Here is a 13,783-nt window from a genome sequence, read left to right on the forward strand (position 1 = left end):
TCATGGGATCAAGCCCACACATAGGGCTCTGTGCTGGCAGCATGGAGCCTTCTTGCGATTCTCTCTCTCTCTCTCTCTCTCTCTCTCTCTGTCCCTCCCCCACTCGCATGTGTGCACACAAACTCTTTTCTCTTTCTCAAAAATAAATATTTTTTAAAAAAAAGAAAATAAAAACAACAGAGAATACCAATAAACCAAAAGTTGATTCTTTGAAAAGATCAACAAAATTGACACACCTTTAAGTAGACTGACAAAGAAAAAAACAGAAAATACTCAATTTACTAAAATAAAGAATGAAATTAAGAACATCACTACTGATCTTACAGAAATAAAAAGAATTTCCCCTCAAAATGCTATAACAATTACTTGCCAAAAAATTAGATAATCTAAATGAGGTGGATGAATTCCCAGAAACACATGAGCTATTAAAACAGATTCAAGAAGAAAAGAAGCTCTGAATAGTCATATCACAAGTAAAAAGATTTAATAGGTAATTAAAAAAAAAACTTCCCCCAACACTAACTCACACACACACACACACACACACACACACACACAAGCCAAAAATTAAATAGATTCATTGGCGAATTCTACCAAGCATCTAAAGAATTAACACCAATCCTTCACAAACTCTTCCGAAGAATAGAACAGGAAGGAACACTTTTCAAGTCATTCATTCCGTGAGGGCAGTATTACCCTAATAACAAAACTCAGACACATCACAAGAAAAAAGACTACATATTAATATATCAATATGAATATAGATGCAAAAATTCTCAAAAAAATATTACCAAATAATCCAGAAATTCATAAAGATTATACAACATGACCAAATGAGATTTATCTGAGGAATGCAAGGTTCGTTTAACATCAAAATCAATCAACATGAAACACCGTATTATGGACTAGCAGGGCCAAACCTACACAATCATGTCAATAGACACACACAGAATAGACAAATCATTTGCTAAAATCCAATACTCTCTCATAATGAAACACTCAGTAAATCAGAAATAAAAGCAACTTTCTCAACCTGATAAGTCAAGTACAAAACCACACAGCTGGGGACACCTGGGTGGCTCAGTTGGTTAAGCATCTGCCTTCAGCTTAGGTCATGACCTCATAGTTCATGAGTTCGAGGCCTGCATTGGGCTCCATACCTGCTTGGGATTCTCTCTCTCCCCTCTCTCTCTGCCCCTACCCTGCTTGTGCTCTCGCTCTCAAAATAAATAAATGAACTTTAAAAAGAGTTAAAAAAAAAAAAGCTAATATAATTAATGGTAAAAGAATACCTTCTCCCTAAGATCATGAAAAAGAAAAGGATGTCCACTTTTACCACTTCTATATAAAATTACACTGAAGATTCTGGAGAAGAATTTTATTTATAAAAATAAAAGGTTTAATATGTCATACATCAAAAATATCAAATACAATTCATATATCAAAATATCAAAAACAATTTTAAATATTTTTCTATTAATATAACCACAAACTAGAGACAGGAAAGTTGTACACAACTATAAGAGACAGTTAACCATCCATAATCAAAATGGAAAAATTTTTAACACACTTTTTTCAGTATCTGATAGAATACAGATAAAAAGAAAAGAGACTATAAAATACCGAATAGGGACTCCTGGGTGTCTCAGTCAGTTAAGCATCTGACTTCTGCTCAGGTCATGATCTCATGGTTGGTGGGTTCGAGCCCCACGTTGGGGTCTGCACTAGTTGTGCAGAGCCTGCTTGGGATTCTCTCTCTCCCTCTCTCTCTCTCTGCCCCTTCCCTGCTTGTGCTCGCTCTCTCTCTCTCTCTCTCTCTCTCTTTCTCAAAATAAATGTAAACATAACAAAATAAAATAAAATAAAATACTGAATAGCACACCCTACAAACCTGACCTAATGGAGGGATATCGAACACTGCACAAACACTGCAAACTACATTCTCTCAAATACATCAGTCATTTACATAAATTTCTATGACTTGGCTTTCAAATAACTCTCAGATAATTGCAAAAGTTTGAAGTCATATAAATAATATACTATGATCAGGGATGCCTGGGTGACTGAGTTGATTAAATGTCAGACTTTGGCTCAGGTCATGATCTCACAGCTCACGAGTTTGAGCCCCATGTTGGGTTCTGTGCTAACAGCTCAGAGCCTGGAGTCTGCTTTGGATTCTATGTCTCCCTCTCTCTCTGTTCCTCTCTACCCACACTCTGTCTCTCTCTCTCTCTCTCTCTCTCTCTCTCTCAAAGAGTTCTTAAAAATTTTTAAACAAAATATTTTTTAATAATAATATACTACAATCATAATTCAGTTACCCTAGAAGTCAATAACAAAAATGTAACAGGGAAATAAATATTTCATGTTTGGAAATAAAGAAATATCATTTAAGCTGAGTCAAGGTACAATTAATAAGTCATAATTGAAATAGATGACAAGGAAAGTAAAACTGTCTACTGAAAATGGAGAGGAAGTGTACAATAATATAGTGAAAGAAAAAGAAAAGAAGTGAAAGAAGGAGTTAGGAAAAGAAGGTACTAGGTGGGGAAAATTGGGAATATCTTTACAAATAATAGAAGCAAACATAAAATAACAGGAACTATACATTTTCAGAAAGCAAGGCAGAGTAGAAAAATGTACTATCTAATCCTGAGTTTTAAAATGCACCAATAGGAGTGCAACAAAATAAGAATTTATGGATATGTCTTTAACATAAACACCACACACAGATTTGAGACCAGTAGTCTGACTGACTTGCTATCAGAACAGAAATCGGCAGAAAAACGAATTATGGAAAGAGCCCAAATATCCACTGACAAATGAATAAAGACGATGTGGTATGTGTATTCAATGGAATATTGCTCTGTGATCAAAAAGAATGAAATCTTGCCATTTGCAACAATGTGGATGGAACTAGAGTGTATTATGCTGAGCAAAATAAGTGAGTCAGAGAGAGACAAATATATGATTTCACTCGTATGTGGAATTTAAGAAACAAAACAGATGAACATAGGGGAAGAGAAGCAAAATAATATAAAAACAGAGGGAGACAAACCATAAGAGATTCTTAAGTACAGAAAACAAACTGAGGGTTGCTGGAGGGGTATTGGGTGGGAAGATGGGCTAAATGGGTGGGGCGCCTGGGTGGCTCAGTCGGTTGAGTGACCAACCTGGGCTCAGGTCATGATCTCATGGTTTGTGAGCTTGAGCCCCCCGTCAGGCTCTGTGCTGACAGCTCACAGCCTAGAACCTGCTTCTGATTCTGTGTCTCCCTCTCTCTCTGCCCCTCGCCCACTCATGCTCTGTCTCAGTCTCAGAAATAAACAAACATAATTTTTTTTTTTTAAAAAAGGAGGGCACTTGTTGGGATGAGCACTGGGTGTTATATGGAAGTGATGAATCACTAAATTCTATTTGTGAAATCATTATTGCACTATACGTGAACTTGGATTTAAATTTTAAAAATAAATAAAATAATCAGAAGGAGAATAAAATAAAGGAAAGCAAGTTAATTAAACTGAAGGAAGATTTGTTTAAGAAGATAGAGGGCAAACTAGAGAGACACAAAAGAGAAAGTGTTTTACAGCAAAGCGTAAATAGTGATTGGAGCCCAAATAAATCTGACAAAGGAAGAGAGGTGAGGTCTCAGACAGTCATCTGGAAAGACCCACCCCGTGTCCTCCACTAGAGACAGAGTTAAAGGTGTAAAGAGAGCATAGTAGGATCAGCTGAGAGAATTACCCTTGAAGATTGGGAGAAGTATGCAAAATTGCTGAATAAAATTTTTGGACAGATTGGGGGGGAACCAAGAATAGAGTAAAATATTCAAAGAATTATTGGGTGAGTTTCAAAGTAACATGAAGTTTATTGTAAGTGGACAATGCAAGCATTAGCTATGCCCTGTGGGGACATGCCAAGAAACGCATGGAATTTGGGACTCTTAAGGAAAAAAAACACAATCAAGATGAAGCAAGATAAAAGGGAGCCAGACAGGACAACAATAGATCAAGTATAGGCCTGCATTAGATTTTTGGTGGTGGAAAAATACCTCCTATATCAGATTAACCAATTTTAAAACAGCAAGACGGATGAGGTTTGTTTCAATAGTTGGTGCTTCTAGTAGATCCATAAACTAATGGTTTGTTTCTCTTTACAATGGGAGACTCCCACAAAACCAAGTCTGAAAGAGTACATGAGATAAGAAACAGTAAGGCTGGGAAGAAAGAAGAATTAAAAATAAAAATGCCCTCGATTTTGAGATTTTCTGCAGTAGAAAAGTAAAGGGTATGAATGATTTTTAAAAAATTTTTTACTTATCTTTTTTTTACCAGTTATTTATTTTTAAAAGACAGAGAGAGAGAGACAGAGCATGAGCAGGAGAGGGACAGAGAAAGAGGGAGACACAGAATCCGAAGCAGGCGCCAGGCTCTGAGGTGTCAGCACAGAGCCCGATGCAGGACTCGAACTCACAAACTGCGAGATAATGACCTGAGTTGAAGGTGGACACTTAACCAACTGAGCCACTCAGGCACCCCGATTTTTCTTAAAGTAATTTAAATGTGAGAGACTCTGCTGAGGCTTTCTTAAAGGAGTAGAGGAGGAGCAGAGGGGAAAGAAATACTTGAGATATATACCACAATTGGGAAAATAAAGATATAAGTGTAAGAAATGCTACTCAAGTCCCGAAACAAAGGCTGAGGAAAACATGTCTTGAGGAGCACATGGCAGAAACATCCATCTACCTTACACTCCCAGAGGCAACCCCTTGAGATTCAACAAGGAGAACTTCAGTTAAGGAACCTGCTGCGGCTGGGGCATCTGGATGGCTCAGTCGGTTGAGCAACCGACTTCGGCTCAGGTCATGATCTCACGGTTTGTGAGTTTGAGCCCCGAGTTGGGCTCTGTGCTGACAGCTCAGAGCCTGGAGCCTGCTTCGGATTCTGTGTCTCCCTCTCTCTCTGCCCCTCCCCTGCTCATGCTCTGTCTCTCTCTGTGTCAAAGGTGAATAAACATTAAAAAAAGGTTTTTTTTTAATAAAAAAAATAAATTAAAAAAAAAGGAATCTGCTGAGGCTGATTCCCCAGTTGGAACATAAGTGGAGATTATGTGAAAATCTTCCAGTGGAAGCAGATTTCACATGCCCTTCCATATAGCAAGAGGAAGTTGAAGTGGCTTCTGTAACATGAACTGAACTTGTGGGCTCACAAAAGTATGGTAACTGTTGCCAGAGTGCCCATACTCAAAGGGTAAATGGAAATGAAGAGGTTTTGAATATTCTTGTTGAGGCAAAAATAGAGATCCACAAAAAACCTGGTAACTTGTGGTAATCCATAGGTGGAATTTTTCCCCCATCATGTGCAAACACACGGTACCCATAATTACCTCCAGTGAACTGACATTCAAAGATCATGGATCCAAACAACTCACTTGGAGGGACAGACATTCTGATGAACCTGAAACCAAAGTTTTCTCTTTTCAGTCTATCTCCTTCAATCACAGTTCCCATCTTTGGAGTTTACCAAGCACTAGGTTCTGGGACCATCATTTTGTTTGGGATAGCTCTTCTCTCCGAGCTTGGGAATAGTGTGTGTGTGTGTGTGTGTGTGTGTGTGTGTGTGTGGTGTGTGTGTGTGGTGCGGTGTGGTAGGTGTGGGGAGCTGAAACTGTGATCGTGTTGCATAGCCTGTTAAAGATGAAGCATGTTTAAATTAAATTTCTGAGATTCTGAAAGAACCACACCCATATCCATTAAAGACAGTACCCATTGGGGCGCCTGGGTGGCACAGTCGGTTAGGCGTCCGACTTCAGCCAGGTCACGATCTCACGGTCCGTGAGTTCGAGCCCCGCATCAGGCTCTGGGCTGATGGCTCAGAGCCTGGAGCCTGTTTCCGATTCTGTGTCTCCCTCTCTCTCTGCCCCTCCCCCATTCATGCTCTGTCTCTCTCTGTCCCAAAAATAAATTAAAAAAAAAAAAAAAAAAGACAGTACCCATTGAAGCTTTTCTAGCAGTGATTAAAATCACCTCCAAGCCTTTAAAAATATCCAGTTCCGGGGCGCCTGGGTGGCGCAGTTGGTTAAGCGTCCGACTTCAGCCAGGTCACGATCTCGCGGTCTGTGAGATCGAGCCCCGCATCAGGCTCTGGGCTGATGGCTCAGAGCCTGGAGCCTGTTTCCGATTCTGTGTCTCCCTCTCTCTCTGCCCCTCCCCCGTTCATGCTCTGTCTCTCTCTGTCCCAAAAATAAATAAACGTTGAAAAAAAAATTTTTTTAAATATCCAGTTCCATAGTCCAATGATTATCAGAGTGTGGTCCCCAGACCATGACCAGAACCATCAGCATCACCTGGGAACATTTTAGAAATGCAAACTGGGGGTAGGGTCCAGCAATCTATGTTTTACTAAACCTTTGCAGGGATTCTAAGGCACAGTAAAGTTTGAGGACCACTGGTCTAGTTTATCCCAAGCAAATGAAATCAGAAACTCAGGAGGAGTCTGGACATCAGATTCAGAATCACTGTATTAAAGAATCCCTGGGGCGCCTGGGTGGCTCAATCGGTTAAGCAGCTGACTTCAGCTCAGGTCAAGATCTCACGTTTTATGTGTTCAAGCCCCGCATCGGGCTCTGTGCTGATAGCTCAGAGCCTGGAGCCTGCTTTGGATTCTGTGTCTCCCTCCCCTCTGCCTCTCTCCACTCATGCTCTGTCTCTCAAAAATAAATAAATGTTAAAAAAAAAAATTAATGAATCCCTGAATCTGGGACACCTGGGTGGTTCAGTTGGTTGAGTGTCCCACTCTTGATTGCAGTTCAGGTCATGATCCCAAGTTTGTGAGATTGAGCCCTGTGTCCGACTCTGCATTGAGCACTAAGCCTGCTTGAGATTCTCTCTCTCCATTTGCCTCTCCTTACTCATGTTCTCTCTCTTAAAAAAAAAAAAAGTAAAAAAACACATTTTTGTAAATTTCAAATTAAAAAAAAAAAAAGAATCCCTGAATCTGTCTAGGCAGTGAACTGAGAGTCATCTGGCTGAGACTGTGAGCAGAAAAGATATTGGGAAATTAGAATTGAGGTTGGGGGAGAAGTAATTTAAGACATTTGTATTATAATTTCTTTGGAGTTTTGAAGATCAAGTAAATTTTATTATGACTTTTTTTATTATTTAAAACTCACAAGAACAAAATCTGGTTTCAGATTTTCAATCCTGTGGACTTCAGCTAATTTGTAATAATTAGAAGAACTTGAGATTAAAGTTGTGAGACACACACGGAAGTAGAGAGAACAGTGTAACTCACCTGTGTATTTCTCAGATTAAATTATCAACATTTTCCCATATTTGTTTCAACTACTCTTTTTCTTCCTTCTTTTTTTGCTTTTTTGTTTTTGGTTGTTTTCTTTTTTTTCTTTTTTGTTTTTGCTTTGTTTTGTTCTGGGGGGAATGGGGCTACAGCATTTTTGAGAAAATCCCTGGTATTGTTTTATTGAGAATCATAGGTACTTTCCATAAATTTCACTAAAAAATAGGGCCATTTTCTTACATAACCACAATTCTATTTTCTTTTGTAACAAAATTAATAATTTTTCAGTATCATCTAACATCTTGTTTGTAATAATATTTCTTCAAACATCTTAAAAATATCTTTTGCAGGGCACTTAGGTAGCTCAGTCGGTTAAGCATCCAGTTTCAGCTCAGGTCATGATCTCACAGTTCATAGATCTGAGCCTCGTGTCAGGCTCTGTGCTGACAGCTCAGAGCCTGGAGCCTGCTTGGGATTTTGTGTCTCCCTCTCTCTCTCTGTCCCTCCCCGCTTGTGCTCTGTCTCTGTCTCTCTCTCAAAAATAAATAAACATTAATATATATATATATATTATTATATAATATATTACTATATTATATAATAATATATTATAATATATTATATATTAATGTTTATATATATTGCATATATATATATTGTTATATATATATATATTGCAAATTCATTTAAAACAGGAACCACACAAGGACCACACATGGTATTTGAATTACATTTTTTAACATTTTTGACTGTTAATTTTTAACATTTTTGACTCTCCCTTTTATATTCATGTCATTGACTTGTGGCTGAAATAAGATGGTTCTTCTGTAGAATGTCTTCATTCTGGGTTTGTCTAATTGTTTCCTCTTTGTGCTATTTAACTGTTTCCCTTCCTCTCTCCTCCCACTAAACTAGAAATTAAACGTTAGAAACTTAGATTCAGGTTCAAGCTTTTTTGTGCGACTAGTTCACATGTTCTCTGTACTTCATAAAGTCTGGTTGTTTGGCTGTGTTGATTTTAAGACTAACAAGTGCATTCAAACAATGGCTATCTGATCCTTCTGTTATAATCATCAACTTTTCTCTTCAAGATTTTGACATCCGTTAATGGTTACTGTTTGAATCGATTACTGCTTTGAACGTCACAAAATGGTGCATTTATAATGCTACTGCCCTACCTATAGTTGCATTTGAAATTCTATAAAACCAACTTACTCTCATCAACTACGCCCCCTTAGTTAACTTGAAATAGTATACAAAACAAGACAAATAAATGTTTAGCTCTTTCTCTCTTTGATAACATTTATCCAAAATTTGAGAAAACAAATTTAAGGCACACATCCTTCACTCAGCAGTTATGCGTCTAGAAATGTTTCCTGTATATAAACTTAGACAAGTGTGGAAAGAAATATGTACAAATATTTTTACTGTAGGATTTTTTGTAATATAAAAAATAAATTTATGAAAATAACCAACATATTTCTCAATAAAATATTGCCTAAATAAATTACAATATATTTGTACATATATTGTACATAAGAATATGTACAATATTCTTATGTATTGAATATATACATAAGAATATATGTATTCTTATATACATTCTTATGTATTCTTATATACATTCTTATATCCATATATGGATATATATATCCATGTATATATATATATACATATATGTATATATATACATATATGTATATGTATATATATACCTATATACATATATACATATATATATACATATATACATATATATATACATATATATACACATATATATATATGTATTCTTATATACATTCTTATATCCATATATGGAAAACATAAGAAAAAGAAATAAGAGGTGTAAGAATTGGAAAGGAAAAGACAAAATAACCAATATTGGTGCAGAGAATGAGGGAGTTCAGCAAGTTTGCTCAGTACAAGATCAACATGTAAAAATCAACAACTTCTAAAGCAGCAGCAACCAACTAGAAAATATGCCAGGAAATAGAATACCTTGAACAATAGCGATAAAACTACAAAATGTCTAGCAAATAATCTAACATATAATATATAGAATTTCACAAAATACTGAGTAAAGGAAAGGGCTGTGAATGAAAAACAAGAAAACAAAGGTACTGGTAAATATCAGTGAAATCTGAAGTCAACATTTGGATGATGACATAGGTTTGGACTAGGCTCACCATACTGCTCACTGAAACTTCAGTTTCAGCCACAGATTCTAGCTGCTGCCCTATGTTCTGGAACAATGAATAGGGAAGGAGAATAAATTTCAGGTGACAAGGGCTCTTCATATATCTGCTCCCAGCTGGCTGAAGAAGGCTTTGTGTTCAAAATCTTGGCTCATCTCATGGAATGCCCATCTGCATTTCTGCCATGTGATGGATTTTGTGCTACAAGAGGCAAGTTTCACGAGTCATTAATTATACCAGATGGTGATGAAAGACTTAATAGACAACATAAATCTGCTGGAGAAACAAACATCAACAAATCACTTCAGGAAATAGCATCCATCCATATATTATTATGGACAACACTAGTTTTGCCACAGTGGGTATCAGACATCGAAGTTGGCTGAATAGTCATAAATTAAGTTATCCAGAAATCCAGATAGGAAATTCTTATTTTTACAAAATATAAAATCTCAGAAGATCACTTCTAGCAGGAGAAACATATATTATGCCTCGATATTCAAACAGAAATATAACTCAGTGTGATACAGTCATCGTGCAGCTTGCTTGAAACCCTGTGAAAACAGAAAATTGATTAGGAACATACTTGTTACAGGAGCAGGGACCTATTATCTGTGACAGGCTTGTTCTTTTGAATAGAAAATGGTGCTAATGTACAGTAATGAGGTCAAAGTTCTATGGTCAATCCCCTGTGGGACAATTTTTTCTTTTTGTTTTCAGGTTACATTGTATAATTTGCCCTTAAATAGGACAGAAAGGGGGTGGGAGGAGTAGGAATGGATAAATCTATCTCTATTACTGAAAAGACACTCAAATGACTTATTCTGCAGGTGGCAGATCAGAACCATCTTTAAAATGGAAGACAGCTGGAGCTCTGTTGGTTAACGGTCTGACTTAGGCCCAGGTCATGATCTTAAGGTTTGTGGGTTCAAGCCCCACATTGGGCTCCATGCTGACAGCTCAGAGCCTGGAGCCTGCTTTGGATTCTGTGTCTCCCTCTCTTCCTGCCCCTTCCCCACTTGCACTCTCAAACTCTCTCTCTCTCTGTCTCTCAAAAATAAATAAACGTTAAAAACTTATTTAAGATTGATTTTAAAAAGAAGTAAATAATAAAACAAAATGAAAGACAGACATTCATTATGAACACAAATGATACTTGTCACTTCTGTCAGTGGTGGAAAATGTTAAATATTATTTCAAGCAATGTAACCTGTTGTTTTACACTTGATATGAGATATAGTACTTTAATACCATATGGGATCTAGTAACAACTCAATTCACACTATTTTCCACAGAAAATTGTGTCTTCTTTTGAATTTCCTAGTTCAGCATTAAACATTAAAAGAACTCACAATAGTAGCTCATGGAGAAGAAATATATTCTGATGATCTTGCTAGCTTTCCCTGGATATTACAAAACATCATACTGCTAGCTCTTTTCCATAACAGGCATTAGTACAATATTTTTAACACTTGACTTTCCCATTATGAGTAAAATAAATAGCTATTAAAAACTTAATAATAGTAATGGTATACTTACTATTACTATTAGTATATAAACACTAGTATATTAAAAGTAATAGTATTTATTATGTTTAGCAATGGTTCATTAATTGAGACAGCTTGAAAATCTTTGTCAGTTTGTCAGAATTGCCACTAATCAAATTTGTCATATGGATATGTTTAAATAAGAAAATTAACACTGAACCTTATAAAACTGAAACTTTGATACTTGAATTTTAGTCATAAATTTTGAGAAAAATAAAGTTACTTTAGAAAAAAATGAATACTTTCTTTAGTCTAAACATCTAGCCCCTGGATATTTATTAGCTGTAGATAGAGAAAATGAAGCATAAGACAGAAGAAAATAAGGAATTACTGCTACCTTCTGGGATAAGCAAGGAAGGTTCTTCCCAGGGGACTCTATGTATCAGGCAGGATAGGCTAATTGCTACAGAAACCCAAGAACTCAGTGGCTTCAGCCACTAAAGGCTGGTTTCCTGCCCAATTCTGCAGGGGCTCTGAATATCACTGCAAATTTTATTAGTCATGTCAAGACTCCCAACCATTCCTTACCAGGGCCATTCTCAGAGTCACACTTGCTGCGGGCAACCTTGAAAAATGAGATAATGTCTTCTCCATGACAAAGCACAGTCTTGCTTCTGCTTCCTATCAACATGGTGAATTCCCCAAACTCAGTGTTCCTTTTCCGTAATGTAGCCCACCACACGTGAAGACATCTCTCACGTGTCCTGTGTTGCATGAACGGAACTTGGGAAGCAAGAATAGATACAAGCCAATATGAAAAACTGGCTACTAGTTTTGCAGGGAATAGAAAGTACTTTGTCTCTGACTCAGAAGTTTTGGGTCTTCTGCCAGGATCCAAGGAACAGTAATAAGTTTACTTGCTATCTTGCAAGTAGAGTAAAATCCTGACACTTCACAATTCTTGACAGGTGGAGATTGGGGCACTGTCTCATGCAGTCATTCAAGGGACCCAGGCATATTCCATCCAGTGGCTGTTCCAGCCAGAGTCCTTACCTAGATCTAGCTGACGGGTGAGGGAAAGACCAACATGGACTGCATAGGAAGTTTAGGGTACTGGCTTAAAAGTGGCCTATGTAATTTCCATCCACATTCCATTGACTAAAACGCAGTCATATGACCTCACCTTACTACTAGGAAGGCTGAGATAGAATTTAAATGTAATTTAACTGTGTGCCCATGAGGAAAAAAAGAAACAGGGCTTGGGAAGGATATAGCAATGTTTTTGCCACAGACCATAACGCTGGTGTGATAATGGAAAATATGAAATTATTTTCTCAATGGCAGCTAGTGCCTGCACAAAATAAAATTAACAAATACATCTAGAGTAATGTTTTGTTGTGGAGGAATCAGCATTTCTGCAATACCATGAGATGAGGGCAAGAGTAAGAAGGAAGGTATAGCATTCTCTATTTTTCTAGAAAATAAAGGAGGCCTACTTATCTTGATCCGAGGCCCTTATCCTATAAAGACTTGAAGCAAAAGTGGAATTAAACTTGCCAATTAAAGGTACATTGGCTCTCTTATTTTTTAAAAGCCTATTTTGGTTTACCTTCATTTATTTCAGGTAATTGCTCAGTCATTTATTGTCTCCCCTATCAGAGAGTATCTGAGTATAGAGGTGAAGAGAAAAGGATTCTCGGGTCTAGAGCTCTAGGCGAGGTCCAGCATTGTGCTCCTGGCCCTCCCTGAACTCTGTGAGGCCATTTCTCATCCTGCTTGGACACTGGGCATCTTCCTGGTATCTGCTGCTGAAACTCACAGAAGGGAACTTGTAGTCTTTTCTCTATCCTGATCAGATCCTTGTGCTGGTCCCTCAGTGATTTGAACTTGGCCTTGGGAGACTAGAAGAGGAACTGACTCCCTCTACTCTGGTGAGAGCATCCCCTCAACCATTCCAATCTGTCACCTGGATGCACCTGTTTGTTGTTCTTTTTCTTTGACAGGACCTGAAATCCCAACCTGTGCCCAGGGAAATGAGGAGAAAGTCCACGTGCTCCCATTTACCTGAACCTTATCTGATTTTGTTTTAATGTTCCACCCTAGAACTTGACCTGGAATGGGGAAGAAGAAGTCACAGATCTGAACACGTCCCCTTCCTTCTTCCTTTCCACTTACTTCTTTTCCTGGAGCTCTCCCATTCTTCCCCATGTCAACTGCAGCCTTCCCACATCACAGCTTGTATTCTCCCTTTTCCTGTGCTCCCTAGTACAATTTTAAGTTTAGACTTCAAGGAGTTTGGAAATAAAGGAATCCTCTTCTCTCTCAACAAATGTTTCCTCCCAAGAGCCTGCTTTTACAAGAGCTCTAAATGCATCCATGCAATAAATAGTGTGTTCTCTGAAGCCCTGAAACCCACTGGTTCACTAGGTGGAAAGTCCCAGAACATTATAATTTAGAGGAAAGGAAAATATATCACTTCACTGTTGCAAATGTATATCTAATACATTCTCACTCTTTAAGGAAAACTGCTAAAAATATTGATAATGTTTCCTTCCCACACATACCTCCAGTATAACTTGTAATGAATATTACCTTATGGTATTTGGGGATGTCATAGCTTTCCGTTCTAGGACAATGCTAATATCTTGGATGACTTTCAAATCCAATATTACACAATCAAGTTCCAGTAATTACTTCTCTGGTCCTTTTTCTCATATGAGTGTTGAGTAGTATCCATTGTCTTAGAGCCACACTGGGACCTTCAATGTGGTTATTTTATGTTAAAAAAAAAAAAAAAGAAAGC

The 13,783-nt window shown here is 37.5% G+C and overlaps 1 long non-coding RNA gene across 3 annotated transcripts in view; it reads right to left on the minus strand.

The window, feature by feature from the left end:
* Nucleotides 1-9,378: 9,378 nt before the first annotated feature.
* The window catches only part of LOC123590384, a 37,798-nt gene continuing 33,393 nt past the window's right edge, over nucleotides 9,379-13,783 (minus strand). For all 3 annotated transcript variants that reach the window (XR_006708736.1, XR_006708735.1, XR_006708734.1), the window contains one exon: nucleotides 9,379-9,694. This is a non-coding gene — a long non-coding RNA (uncharacterized LOC123590384). The remainder of the gene's footprint in view (nucleotides 9,695-13,783) is intronic.

The sequence above is a fragment of the Leopardus geoffroyi genome, chromosome B4, assembly GCF_018350155.1.
Source record: "Leopardus geoffroyi isolate Oge1 chromosome B4, O.geoffroyi_Oge1_pat1.0, whole genome shotgun sequence".
Lineage (NCBI taxonomy): Eukaryota > Metazoa > Chordata > Mammalia > Carnivora > Felidae > Leopardus > Leopardus geoffroyi.